The sequence below is a fragment of the Sinocyclocheilus grahami genome, unplaced genomic scaffold (genome assembly GCF_001515645.1).
Source record: "Sinocyclocheilus grahami isolate Dianchi unplaced genomic scaffold, SAMN03320097.WGS_v1.1 scaffold1241.1, whole genome shotgun sequence".
NCBI lineage: Eukaryota > Metazoa > Chordata > Actinopteri > Cypriniformes > Cyprinidae > Sinocyclocheilus > Sinocyclocheilus grahami.
Window position 1 is genome coordinate 249,469 of NW_015506420.1, and position 15,100 is coordinate 264,568.

The window sequence follows — 15,100 nt, forward strand, 5'->3', positions numbered from 1 at the left end:
TCAGCCGTTTTCTGTTATCTACCAAAACTCTGAAGGTCTAATTCATTGCAATTATTATCCAAAATGTACATCTAGGACTATTTTCATAGGAAGAATTAATTTTAAAACTTAAGTAAATATGTGTAAACTGTTTAAAAAAAAGATAAGGGATTGACAAATGGGGTAAATCATTTTAATTCAGTGTCCATGACATCTGTAATTCTTCCTAAAGGAAAGCAAATAAACTGAAGCTCTGCACCAGGACCTCTCAACTCTCTCAATGCCTTGAACTCATTTAACTCTGCCAGGTTTGGAGAGCACTGGCTGTCCCACCCACTCACCTGTGAAGGCCACGCATCTATTAAGGGACTCTTGCCCCCATTGTACAGTGGCTGCACAGATAGTGTTTCAGCTGTGAGCCATGCTCAGGGGAGGGATACTGTATATTGTCAGGAGTTTTCTTGTGTTTTATTCTGCTCTCCTTTCATGGCCGCTGAAAGCCTCCCCTAGTCCAGTTCCCCAGAGACCCTCACTCTCAGGTATCCTGTGGGTGGAGCAGAGGGGAGTGGGGCAAGCTGGGGGAGACAAGGATATCGCTTTCAGCTGTGCGCAGAGACAACCTTGCCCCCCGCCCACCTTTTCTCCCTCCCACTCCCAATTAGGGATACATGTCCGGCCCCTTTTCTTTTTTTCCTCCCCATTTCCATTCATCTATTCAGCACTCCGAGAGGAGCCTCTGACAATGGAGAGTTGAGGAAAGCAACTTTGCAAACAGTGTCAGGTAGGGCAGAGGGATGGAAAAGGTACGGACAGACGGACGGACGGACAGACGGATGGATGGATAGATGGATGGATGGATGGATGGATGGATGGATGGATGGATGGATGGATGGATGGATAGATAGATAGATAGGACGGACGGATGGACGGACGGACGGACGGATGGATGGCTGGATAGATAGATAGATAGATAGATAGATAGATAGATAGATAGATAGATAGATAGATAGATAGATAGATAGATAGATAGATAGATAGATAGATAGATAGATAGATGATAGGGGTTACAATGGCTGAGTCATGTCTAATGAGTTTGTGTAAAAAAAAAATATTTTGTCTCTAAGAAAAAATGAGATGTCTGAATCACTGATGAGTCAGCAGACACAAGGTTTCGGTCTTTTAAAAGAAAATTAGAGTAAAACCTGAGCTGAATGACCTCTCACTATTCAAGTTTAGCATGCACACCTTCTTTGAAATGTAGTTTGTTCCAAGCTGACAGACTGACCTGATAATTTAAAAACACTGGGATATACAGTCACACTTAGTTCTCTTGTTCTACAGTAAGCTGTCAGTTTTATTTTTTTATTATTATTATTATTATTTGAGCATCCTTGCAATATGAGTGTGAGACACAGGAGTGGAGGGGAGGGAGTTGGTGCCTGCAGCTGCAAGGTGTACTTAGAAAACGTGACCCCTTTCTAAATAGTTTGTGCCCAACACTTACAGAGCAACTTCCTTGTTGCATTAATACAGCCCAGATTCACTCATGATACAAAAGAAGCTGAGTAATTAGTTAACCAGCTAGCGGGCTTCTTAGCAACTCAAGCCTCTCAGCACCATCACACACCATTCCCCTCCTCCAAAACATTACTCAGCAAACTTTAGTGTTATTTTTAGCCACTATACAGTGAAGTTTGAAGATGTTTTCTGCTGATTTGTTTCTGCTGACAATTATGGTGTTGACTCACCATCATTCCAAACCTGTATTTTTTTTTATGTGAAACACAAAATTTGAATTTTGGAAGAATCTTTTTTTAAAGGGACTGCATCTGTCAAGTTTCGAAAGGAAATAAAAAAACAAAATACAATACAATAAGAGCAATGCATAGCATAAAAACTGCAGTCTGTTAACTACTGGGGGGCCTCAAGGGGGTGCTTGAGAAGTCCATGAAAATTTTGAAAGAATATACCGGTAAATAGATCTTACAAAATGTACAACAGTAGTAAATTAATAAATAAACAAAAAACAAATCAGCAAAATACAGCTTTTCTATTTTTAAGTGTCATCGCAACTTACATTCATAGATAGACTACTACATATACAGACTACGTATCTTTCTCAGGAGTTTCACTACAGCCTGCTCTGATTGTAAGACACTTTTTTGTGTAAATCTGCATTGTTACATTTTTTTATTGTGAAGTGCAATACTCTAATATTTGGTAGAAAAAAATTAACAGTTATTTTTCACTTTAGTAAACTAAATGAAAACATGAGGAAATATATATTTTTTTATTTCACAATTTTTGGCACCTTTAAAAAAGTTTTCTCTCCTTTTTGGAGCTTGACAGTTGTGTTTTTTTTTACTGTCATTATATGGATAAGAGCTGCATGAAAATTATGTTTCCACCTATAGTTTATATATGTCAATATCTATATAAACTGCTGTTCAAAATTTTGGGATTAGTAAGATTTATAATGTTTTTAATGGAGTTTCTTATGCTCATCAAGGCTGTATTTATATGATCAAAAAATACAGGAAACAACAGTACTATTGTGAAATATTATTGCAATTTCTAATATTGCTTTTCTTTTTTATACTTTAAAATATCATTTATTTTTGTGATGCAGTGCTGAATTTTCATCAACCATTACTTCAGTCTTCGATGTCACATGATACTTCAGAAATCCTTCTAATATGAGGATTTATTATCAGTGTTGAAACTGTTGTGCTTATAAATATATATATATATATATACAGCTCTTCTCCCCCGATAGCTCAGTTTGGCCGGACGGCCAGCTCTAGGAAGGGTTCTGGTCGTCCCAAACGTCTTCCATTTAAGGATTATGGAGGCCACTGTGCTCTTAGGAACCTTAAGTGCAGCAGAAATTTTTTTGTAACCTTGGCCAGATCTGTGCCTTGCCACAATTCTGTCTCTGAGCTCTTCAGGCAGTTCCTTTGACCTCATGATTCTCATTTGCTCTGCCATGCACTGTGAGCTGTAAGGTCTTATATAGCCAGGTGTGTGGCTTTCCTAATCAAGTCCAATCAGTATAATCAAACACAGCTGGATTCAAATGAAGGTGTAGAACCATCTCAAGGATGATCAGAAGAAATGGACAGCACCTGAGTTAAATATATGAGTGTCACAGCAAAGGGTCTGAATACTTAGGACCATGTGATATTTCAGTTTTTCTTTTTTAATAAATCTGCAAAAATGTCAACAATTCTCTGTTTTTCTGTCAATATGGGGTGCTGTGTGTACATTAATGAGGGGAAAAAATTTACTTAAATGATTTTAGCAAATGGCTGCAATATAACAAAGAGTGAAAAATGTAAGGGGGTCTGAATACTTTCCGTACCCACTGTATATATATATATATATATATTGGAACCTGTAATACCTTTTTCTTAGATTTTTCTATGAATAAAAAGTTTTAAAGAACAGCATTTATTCAAAATAGAAATCTTTTCTAAAAATATGTCTTTGCTATTACTTTTTATCCATTTAACACATCCTTGCTGAATGTTTTTAATTTCTTTTCTTTTTTTAAAGAGAGAAAATTTTACTCACACCAAACTTTTAAATATTAGTGTATATTGTAACACAAAATTTCTATTTTGACATTAGAACATTGATTATAAATCAGCATTATAATATTTTTATAGCCCCTGTTTTTTTTACAGTCCTGAAGAAGTGAAGATGATGGGCGGTGAATACAGTATCACATGGCTCTGTGTTGATTGTTGTGGAGCTGTTTGTTCAGGTAAGCATGGGAAAAGCTCTCACTGTCTCTCATCTTCCCTCCCTGCAGATTATCCCTACATCCCTCGTTTTCACATCATCAGACTCAATCCACATCCAGTTGCTGTTCTCCTGAGGGGTGCTTCCCCCTCTACAGATCAGTGCTGCCTCACTGCACCTGTCAGTCAGTATCTCTTTTCCTCTCCCACCCTATTTCATGGTTCTTCATGAGATACATGACACTCTGTAGTTCAATTAGTCACAAATTTCCCAACTTTTAATCACTACACAGTGAACGCCAATGCAAACAGGCCCAAAAAACATTGTTAAACAACTGACATATAGGAAAAATCTTATTCAAAATGTATTAGACTGGAAAATCCCAGGAAAACAGTACATAAACTGACATGATATCTTTTAGAAATCTCTTGATCATTATGAGATTATTTTATATATATGTCAGTTACAGGTAGTAACTAAGATCTACATCATTTTGATGTTGGATAAACTGACCATTGTAGCTTTCTTCATGAGGTGATGATGAACAGCGTGTCAAAACCTTTACCAGTGGCACTGCTCTTCTTCTGTCTAGATGTACAGACAAGCAGTCTAGCTCTTCCCCCTCTCTGTTCTCCCCCCATCCAAAAGTGTGTACTTTGGGGAAGAGCATGAGATGTGAAGACTCTGCCTTGCCAGGGAGACAGGGGTGAAAACAAAATGGCACGGCTAACAAAAGGGCCTGTATCCAGGCCGAGGCTAGCCATTGTCTTGTGCAGAGTCTGCTGTTGAACGTGAGACGAACGGGTCCCCCCTCCGCTGCAGGAACCTAATAGGAAATCAAAGTTCTCACGGAGAATGGGCCGGGCTCAGAGTTACCCTCCCTTGGGTCTTGCTGAAAGAAGAGTGCAGAAAGAGTTCTGGCAGGACCAGAGAAGGTTAATGCGGTGGATAGTCTTTCTGCTGCCTGCGTCCATGACCCACACTAAACTCTCTGTCTGTCTGTCTGTCTGTCTGGAAAGATACCTTCACTGCCCAGTGTATAATGTGGAGGTTTTTGACCTTCTGAAACTCAATTATGCAACAGAATGCAGCTGTTATCATTGATCAATTCGTTTTAGGGAAAAGTCACTTACAACCTGCTTTCATAATACATGCAAGACAGTTTAAAACAGGAAATAAACAAAGATATTTTTGGATATTAAAATAATTAAAACAAGGAACCTAATATAATTTTTTAATGAGATTTATAGATCTTCTTTGACTTTAAGATAAATATTCAAGAATTTTTTTATTACGTTTTTTAAGAATTTGTGGTATTGGTTTTGAGACTCTTTACAAACAGTCATGAACTCATTTCACAAGATCAATCATGCTATAAAATCATTCTGAAGAACATGATCATCAGATTTTACACAAACTTGCATAGCTCATGTAGCTCAAGTGTTTCTGTCATTAAAGCAAACGGTGGGATGAACCAAATACTAAGACAATCTCAAATTTATTTGAGCTCTTTGTTAATATAAATTGTCATGAAAAGTGTCTTAAATTAGAAAAATTTAAATAGAACCAGTTCCACTAGTGTCAGAATATGAATGTCCATTTAAAGGAATAGTTCAACCAAAAATGAAAATTCTGTCATCATTTACTTACCCTCATGTCTTTCAAAACCTGTATAACCTTATTTCTTCTACACAACAAAAGAGATTTTTAAGATTTTTGGTAACGTTTTGAATAGACAAAAACACGTTTCTCATTTAAATTCCACAGAACAAAGTCAGTCATACAGGTTTGGAACAACATAAGGATGATTAAATGATACATTTTTGGTTGGACTGTCCCTTTCAGTTGGTTTATGTCTTCAGATATGTCAGAAGTCAAGAAGAAGGCTTGAGTGGGACATGTGAAACAGCAAGCAGCTCTTCACATCAGATGAAGGTACTCTTCTCATGAGATGACGGTGGTAAGACACTCTTCTGGTGAGATGGAGGTGTTAAGATCCTCTTCTCTTTAGATGGAAGTGTTAAGCTGCTGTGTTAAGCTGCTTAAATGCTTCCGCAGCCCTGGAGGCAAGAACAGGGGAAGGAAGATCACCTGAGGGAAGCTTTTTAGTGTGACACAGCACAGCACAGCCTTTAGCCCCCCGGGTCTGTTTCTGGGTTACCCGCCAGAGAACAAGAGCTTTTTGCGGTTCAGATTCTTGGAAGGTGTTGGATGTCTGCAGTGTCACAGCTAACAAAACCATTTGAAAACAAAGTGGCCCACTGAATGCAGCGCTGCAATGTGATACCCGTCCCTTTGAGCCGCAGTAGAAAATGTCCCCTCAGAAGCAAGGGGGAGACACACCATTTAATTCCTCTGATTTTCCCCTTTTAAGTGTATTCTTCAAAGGTGAACATGTTAACTATAAAAGAGCTATGTTACCTCTTGGGAAGAGGCAAACCCTCTCGCGGTTGTTAGATGTAAAGATGATAGACAGGCTGTGCCCTAGTCCTGTGGGTAGTGTCACACTTTAAAACAGACAGCAAGTGCATTAACATTTTTATATATTAATTTTACATTTTAAAACTTTTTTAATTGCCCAAGAGAGCATAAAAGTAAAGCTTGCTTCTTTATTTATTTTATTTATTCATTAAAATATGTTATTTATCCATTTATTTATGTTTTTAATGAAATATTAAAATTATGTTTTTATTTATGCATTAATATTTATTTATTTATGCATCTAAATATATATTTTTTATTTATCCATATGTGACCCTGGACCACAAAATCAGTCATAAGTATGGGTAAATTTGCAGCAATAACCAAAAAATTATCGATTTTTCTTTTATGCCAAAAATCATTAGGATATTAAGTAAAGATCATGTTACATGAAGATATTTTGTAAATTTCCTACCGTAAATATATCCAAACTTCAAAAATCAAAAATTTTATTGAATAATAATATGCATTGCTAAAACTTTCATTTGGACAACTTTAAAGGCGATTTTCTCAATATTTAGATTTTTTCAGATTCAGATTCCAGATTTTCAAATAGTTGTATCTCGGCCAAATATTGTCCTATCCTAACAATCCATACATCAATGGCATCAATCAGCTTATTTATTAAGCTTTCAGATTATGCATAAATCTCAATTTCAAAAAACATTTCCTTATGACTGGTTTTGTGGTCCAGAATCACATATATTATGCATTTTAATAAACAGTTTTAATATCATGATATACAGAAGAATACTTTATAAAACAGCTCATAAAAAAACATTAAAACTGAATTTCAATGGGGGATAGTTAATAAAGAAGAAGAAATGGAGGATAGGTTATAAAGTTTCGAATTATTTTAGTGCAATCCTTTGACTTTTTTTTTTATCTTTGAGAATATTATTAAATCCACACTTCTTATCCAATGTCTGTCATATATTGACAAAGTCTTTCTGTGCATACACGATTTAAAGAGAAAATACAGTTCCATTAAATATGATTATTTGTCATTAAAAACTGAGCTAGTACACCATAGTATCCCATGCTTTAAACTGAACTGATGCGGATTAATTTTAATTTGTAGTCGCGATTCATGACAGAGAATCAGAATCTAGAGGGTCACTCTTGTCCACAGCAAAATGAACTTAGGCCTTCCAACTGTCTATCTGTTGTGGCAGCGGTGCGACGGCTTATTCTTCTTTCACTGTTGCCGTCATACTCCTGTCAATCAGCTAGTTAATTACTGCCTGTGCCCACTGTGTGAAAACCTATGTCAAGAACTTTGACCTCATGGCCTGTAACCCCCTCCATTCCTGTCTACGGACAGAGAGGTGCTGCCACAGATGACATACCCACTGACCACCTGACAGAACACACTGCGGGCCTTAATGGGCAAACGTCCACCTACGAGTGTATATGTTATGCTAGAGCAGAGGCAGTGCATGTCAGCAAGGTCAAGAGATAAATGTATGATTGTGCATGTGTATGTGAAAACTCTTTGGGTGTTGACAGTGACGGATGGAGATGAAGAGGAGCAGGACTCCTGGGACTTAAAGCTAATCCAGCATCCTAACAATGGGCTTTCCTGGCGGGAGGGCTTTGACTCGCTGTGACTAAGGCAGGAGGCGGAAAATAACACACTGACATGTTTCATTAAGCTTGTTAATGCCGTCTCTCCTCCCCGATCCCACAGGCTATATGCCAGACATCCATGTTCGGGAATGCGACTGAGGGAAGATCTGATCAATCACTGTTTACCTACGATTGAATTAGTAGACTGACTGGCATGGGAAGAATGACTAAGCTGGTAGTAATAGTAATTTACAAGCAATAGTTTAACTTCAAACGGGACTAAACCTGCAAAAATAAGCCTCTTTTCTTGTAGAATGTAAGATTCATATGTCAGTTTTTGTTTCTTTAGTTATCACACATATTTAATTGAGACCTCAAATAGCTTAGTTACATTTTAATGTCAGAAATCATGTTTTTTTTTGTATGAAACTAGGGAATTTGACAGTCTTTTGTTAATCAAAAAAAACTTCCCTTCCAAAAAAATAACAAAAAAAAAAAATGCACAAATAATCAAGCAAAACCTGCAGTCTAGGTACTTTTTCTTTGCCCTTGTGTAAAAATGTCTGTATCCATTAAAGAATAAACAGTAAAATTTATTACAGATAAAATAGTTTTACTCAGAAAATATAAAAAATTATTGTACACCAAAACCACTCATGAAACAACATTGCACACAGTCAGTATCACATATTGGAGCATTCTCACATCCATAAACACTTATTACCAACTTGTCTTTTCTTCACCACAGCCCAGATTAACCAGAGACGTGTTTGCCTTAAAAGAATCTCAAAGAAAAACATACTCTCCACAATTCCTTTGAGGAAAATAATGTAATTTCCAGTGATCAATACCAACCTGGATCTGTGTGCAAGGCGAGAAAAAAACAGCCCGCTAAATGAATAAAGTGTAACACGAGAATGAAAATTAAAATGCCATCGCTTTGTGGCAAGATGAAAGGGAGAGTGTAAAAGAAAGGCTCTGCAAGCAGATTGGGTTAGGGTGCGCAAAATCACATCAGTAAAGACTTGCCCTCTCTCCACAAATTTGATCGTGAGCAATAACTGACGATTAAGAGCGCACTCCATGGGTATAAAGAGAAAATTCAAAAGTCCACTGTGACTATGGGGACTTGGCAGGATTGGATTAAGGGCCAGAGAAGGAAAGTGACCACAGGGGAGGCATACTGATCAGAGAGGAGGTGAGAGGGAGAGGCATAAAGAACACATCCAGGAAGCTTTAGAAAGAGCAGTAGCTGTAAAGAAAACCATTTTAAAGAATGTGCTATATATTATGGCTATTTTACCTTATTTATCGATTTCTGGGAAACACAAAAGATGATATTTTGGAAATCAGTGGTCACCAAATCTGTTTGGTTACCAGCAATCTTCAAAATATCTTCTTTTTGTGTACTGCAGAGGAAAGAAAGTCATACAGGTTTGGAATGACATAATCATTTTGGGGTGAACTAGCTCTTTAAGGGGACATATTATTACTACTACCAATCTGCAGTTTTTAGTGGTAAATAAGCTACAAAGTTGCCCCTTGTCCCTATAAAATTGTGATAACCAATTTAACTAAACCAAACATATTTCCTCTTTAGTATGCTTATTATTGATAACAGCTATTATTATTATTTTATCACAACATAGAGACATGTGACTCCAACATTTAAATTCTTTTAGTTTAATAATTGCTTTTATCTGCAGTCAGTAAAAACACCATTTCAGTAATAAAAGCAAATTTTCCTCTTATTTATTCTTCAACAACCACATAATAAGCACCTGGTTAAAAATCCATTTGACACATATTACCGACTTCAAACAGGCTTTCACTTAGGCATCTGGTTTTCAGCATTGCAATGCTTTTAATATAAAAACTGCCTTTGTTTGGGGTCAAATAGTGTAATATTAGTTAGGGATGTCCCAATCAGGGTTTTTTTGGGCCCCCGATATTGAGTATCTGCCGATACCGAGTCCGATCCGATATTTGTATATTCCTAGTGATTGGTGCACAATTCAAGTACATTAAAGTTATTCAAATCAATCCAATGTATGTGCAGATAGTAAAAGTAATATATGTGTGTATATGTATGTAGAAAATAAGATACACTTTCTCTCTCTGTGTGTATTTATATGTGTACACACTGTATAAAGACATTGGTAGATATAAACTTGTTACAATGCTATACACTGTTAACAGACTGTGTGGTCATAATTATGAATACGGAACTACTTGAGTGTTAATACTAAAATAGCTAAAATGGAGGAAGATAAAGGCACAATGTCTAAGCAGACAAAATAACCTGTGAACTCTGTGACCCAAAGTAGCCTACTCAAAATGCAAGAGGAGAAATATGAGGTGTGGTACCTCTCCTCTCCGAGGTCTCCATCTCACGGTAAACTTTAATGGCCGAAGCCCCCTTCTCTGATTACTTTCTGACAAATTGTCTTATCAGCCCTGAGGCCGATTGGGCGAATGAAAACATGACCCTTGCCTGAATCTCACCGACATTCATGCAGACATCTCGGGTACAACCGATGGGGCAGATAAGCCGGATCAGTGCAGCCACTGGAGTGGCTAACAAGCGGCCATTAGACTTTCTTTTCATGCGTGCTGCTGGAAGGGGCCGGCGACTGGAGGGGAGGCAGGGGGAGGATGATGGTGCTGGGGAAGGGGAACGGAGCAAAGTAACCTTTTAGATCAGCATCATTGTGCGCTGTTAAGAGGCACAGCCTTTGTGCCTGAGAGGCAGGGGGAGCGAGAGGTGAGGCGGAGGGGGGCAGGCTGGAGATAAGTGGCTCCTCCTTTCTGATTCACGCTCTGCTACTCCCACAGTAGTGGACGGGGATGTGGGGAGAGAGGCTGCCGGTGACACAGTGGAGGCTTTGTGGGAGCAGCCCAGACGGCCCCCTGGTTTAAAAAACAGAGTGAGAAAGAGAAAGGTATGGAAAGAGCAGGAGAGAAAAGCAGAGTCACTTAAAAAGGTCAAGAGGAAGATGAGGAGGAAGAAGGGTATCCGAGGTGAAAGCGCTCATGGAGAATCATAGCACACCTTGAGATTGACCAGATCACTGACAGGGAGGAGGGTTAATGGGTTGATGGTAAAGGGGATGTGGTTTAAGCTTAGGTTACACAAGAGCACGCCTGTCATGTCCATCAATTTCTTTTTTTTCCCCGCTCGGTGTCAATGAGAGATAAAAGAAAGAATGGGTCTGGGCTGCTTCCTCTTCCAGGTTTGTGGGCAGAACTGAATATCACACCTCAAAACCAGGGAAACATCACAGAGCTACAACACAATACACATGTTCAGGACACACTGAGGACCATTCAGAATATGCATACTTGTACTGGGCAGATTTCTGTACACTCTTCAAAATAAAGGTTCTTAATTGGCATGTATGGTTCCATGAAGAACCTTTAACATCCATGGAACCTTTCCCTTCCACAAAAAGTTCTTTATCGTGGAAAAAGGTTCTTTAGATTTTTTAAATATTCTTCACACTGAAAGGTTATTTGGGGAAGGTTCTTCTTCTAAAACCTCCTTTTGGAACTTTTTTTAAGAGTGTAGATCAATGTTTTTAAGTGAAATTGTTTACCTACCTGTTCAAATTATAAATAGCGGCTAGATTGTAAGTTATGTTGAGGTCATTCTTAGCACTATAAACTAAATCTTGTAGAAACCCTGTTTTTCTCCTAACTATAAAAGTATGAGTTCTTGAAAAGTGTTTATGGTCCATATTGGAAACTTGAAAACAATATAAGTTTTGCTCTTTATACAGCTGCACCAACTGATATCAACAAGTATTCCGTAAGTATGCAAAATGTTTGTTGAGTGTCTATGAATTATGTTTGTTGAGTGTCAGTCCTTATTTGCTCAGTCAAATGTAGTTCTGTTGTTGATTTTAAATTAATAATAAGTCACATAATTACTTTTTTGCACTGATATGCAGGGAAAATCTGCAGAATGCATTTAATCATGGTAAAATGTGTTAACCCAGCTAACAGAGAACATTTTCAGACCATTCTGGCAACTTTCTCTCAAAGTTATGAAAAACATTCTTCCAGTGATGTTAATAGAAGGTTTGTTCAAAGTTGTGTGGTCTTCAATAATGTTATAAAACCTTAGCACAAAAACTTTATTTATGCTGGATGTTCATATAGCGCTTTTTAAATATTACTACTCGTTTTAGAACGTTCAGAGGAATTCAAAAGTATTTCCATTGAATGTTTAGAGAACATTCTGAAATAACATTTTCATAACTCTTAGAACAGTTCTTAGAACATATTTTTGTTAGCTGGGAAAGCTGAGAGTATCTTACAGCATTAGCAAAAAGTAACTAATGAACAAAAAAGCATAGGATTATGGATGCATATAAGTTTGTTAAGGATGGATGTTCCAATCCATGTGGGTCTGATTATTATCTGGGAATAATAATTATCACTATCATAAAAGCAATCATCTCTACAGGCATTATTGTATCTCACTCACCTTTTATTTCCTGGTAATTCTCACAGTTTATAGGATGTGGCGGCACACAAAGACACAGACGGGGGTGCACATTCCAAAATGTTATTGTATATTGAATGCTTTAATAATTATAAAAAGTGGAATGAACTTGGTCCAGGGCTTGGATACTGAAATTATGTTTTTATTTATGCATTAATATTTATTTATTTATGCATCTAAATATATATTTTTTATTTATCCATATGTGACCCTGGACCACAAAATCAGTCATAAGTATGGGTAAATTTGCAGCAATAACCAAAAAATTATCGATTTTTCTTTTATGCCAAAAATCATTAGGATATTAAGTAAAGATCATGTTACATGAAGATATTTTGTAAATTTCCTACCGTAAATATATCCAAACTTCAAAAATCAAAAATTTTATTGAATAATAATATGCATTGCTAAAACTTTCATTTGGACAACTTTAAAGGCGATTTTCTCAATATTTAGATTTTTTCAGATTCAGATTCCAGATTTTCAAATAGTTGTATCTCGGCCAAATATTGTCCTATCCTAACAATCCATACATCAATGGCATCAATCAGCTTATTTATTAAGCTTTCAGATTATGCATAAATCTCAATTTCAAAAAACATTTCCTTATGACTGGTTTTGTGGTCCAGAATCACATATATTATGCATTTTAATAAACAGTTTTAATATAATGATATACAGAAGAATCCTTTATAAAACAGTTCATAAAAAAAACATTAAAACTGAATTTCAATGGGGGATAGTTAATAAAGAAGAAGAAATGGAGGATAGGTTATAAAGTTTCGAATTATTTTAGTGCAATCCTTTGACTTTTTTTTTTATCTTTGAGAATATTATTAAATCCACACTTCTTATCCAATGTCTGTCATATATTGACAAAGTCTTTCTGTGCATACACGATTTAAAGAGAAAATACAGTTCCATTAAATATGATTATTTGTCATTAAAAACTGAGCTAGTACACCATAGTATCCCATGCTTTAAACTGAACTGATGCGGATTAATTTTAATTTGTAGTCGCGATTCATGACAGAGAATCAGAATCTAGAGGGTCACTCTTGTCCACAGCAAAATGAACTTAGGCCTTCCAACTGTCTATCTGTTGTGGCAGCGGTGCGACGGCTTATTCTTCTTTCACTGTTGCCGTCATACTCCTGTCAATCAGCTAGTTAATTACTGCCTGTGCCCACTGTGTGAAAACCTATGTCAAGAACTTTGACCTCATGGCCTGTAACCCCCTCCATTCCTGTCTACGGACAGAGAGGTGCTGCCACAGATGACATACCCACTGACCACCTGACAGAACACACTGCGGGCCTTAATGGGCAAACGTCCACCTACGAGTGTATATGTTATGCTAGAGCAGAGGCAGTGCATGTCAGCAAGGTCAAGAGATAAATGTATGATTGTGCATGTGTATGTGAAAACTCTTTGGGTGTTGACAGTGACGGATGGAGATGAAGAGGAGCAGGACTCCTGGGACTTAAAGCTAATCCAGCATCCTAACAATGGGCTTTCCTGGCGGGAGGGCTTTGACTCGCTGTGACTAAGGCAGGAGGCGGAAAATAACACACTGACATGTTTCATTAAGCTTGTTAATGCCGTCTCTCCTCCCCGATCCCACAGGCTATATGCCAGACATCCATGTTCGGGAATGCGACTGAGGGAAGATCTGATCAATCACTGTTTACCTACGATTGAATTAGTAGACTGACTGGCATGGGAAGAATGACTAAGCTGGTAGTAATAGTAATTTACAAGCAATAGTTTAACTTCAAACGGGACTAAACCTGCAAAAATAAGCCTCTTTTCTTGTAGAATGTAAGATTCATATGTCAGTTTTTGTTTCTTTAGTTATCACACATATTTAATTGAGACCTCAAATAGCTTAGTTACATTTTAATGTCAGAAATCATGTTTTTTTTTGTATGAAACTAGGGAATTTGACAGTCTTTTGTTAATCAAACAAGACTTCCCTTCCAATAAAATAACAAAAAAAAAAAATGCACAAATAATCAAGCAAAACCTGCAGTCTAGGTACTTTTTCTTTGCCCTTGTGTAAAAATGTCTAAGGGAATTTGACAGTCTTTTGTTAATCAAACAAGACTTCCCTTCCAATAAAATAACAAAAAATAAAAAATGCACAAATAATCAAGCAAAACCTGCAGTCTAGGTACTTTTTCTTTCCCCTTGTGTAAAAATGTCTGTATCCATTAAAGAATAAACAGTAAAATTTATTACAGATAAAATAGTTTTACTCAGAAAATATAAAAAATTATTGTACACCAAAACCACTCATGAAACAACATTGCACACAGTCAGTATCACATATTGGAGCATTCTCACATCCATAAACACTTATTACCAACTTGTCTTTTCTTCACCACAGCCCAGATTAACCAGAGACGTGTTTGCCTTAAAAGAATCTCAAAGAAAAACATACTCTCCACAATTCCTTTGAGGAAAATAATGTAATTTCCAGTGATCAATACCAACCTGGATCTGTGTGCAAGGCGAGAAAAAAACAGCCCGCTAAATGAATAAAGTGTAACACGAGAATGAAAATTAAAATGCCATCGCTTTGTGGCAAGATGAAAGGGAGAGTGTAAAAGAAAGGCTCTGCAAGCAGATTGGGTTAGGGTGCGCAAAATCACATCAGTAAAGACTTGCCCTCTCTCCACAAATTTGATCGTGAGCAATAACTGACGATTAAGAGCGCACTCCATGGGTATAAAGAGAAAATTCAAAAGTCCACTGTGACTATGGGGACTTGGCAGGATTGGATTAAGGGCCAGAGAAGGAAAGTGACCACAGGGGAGG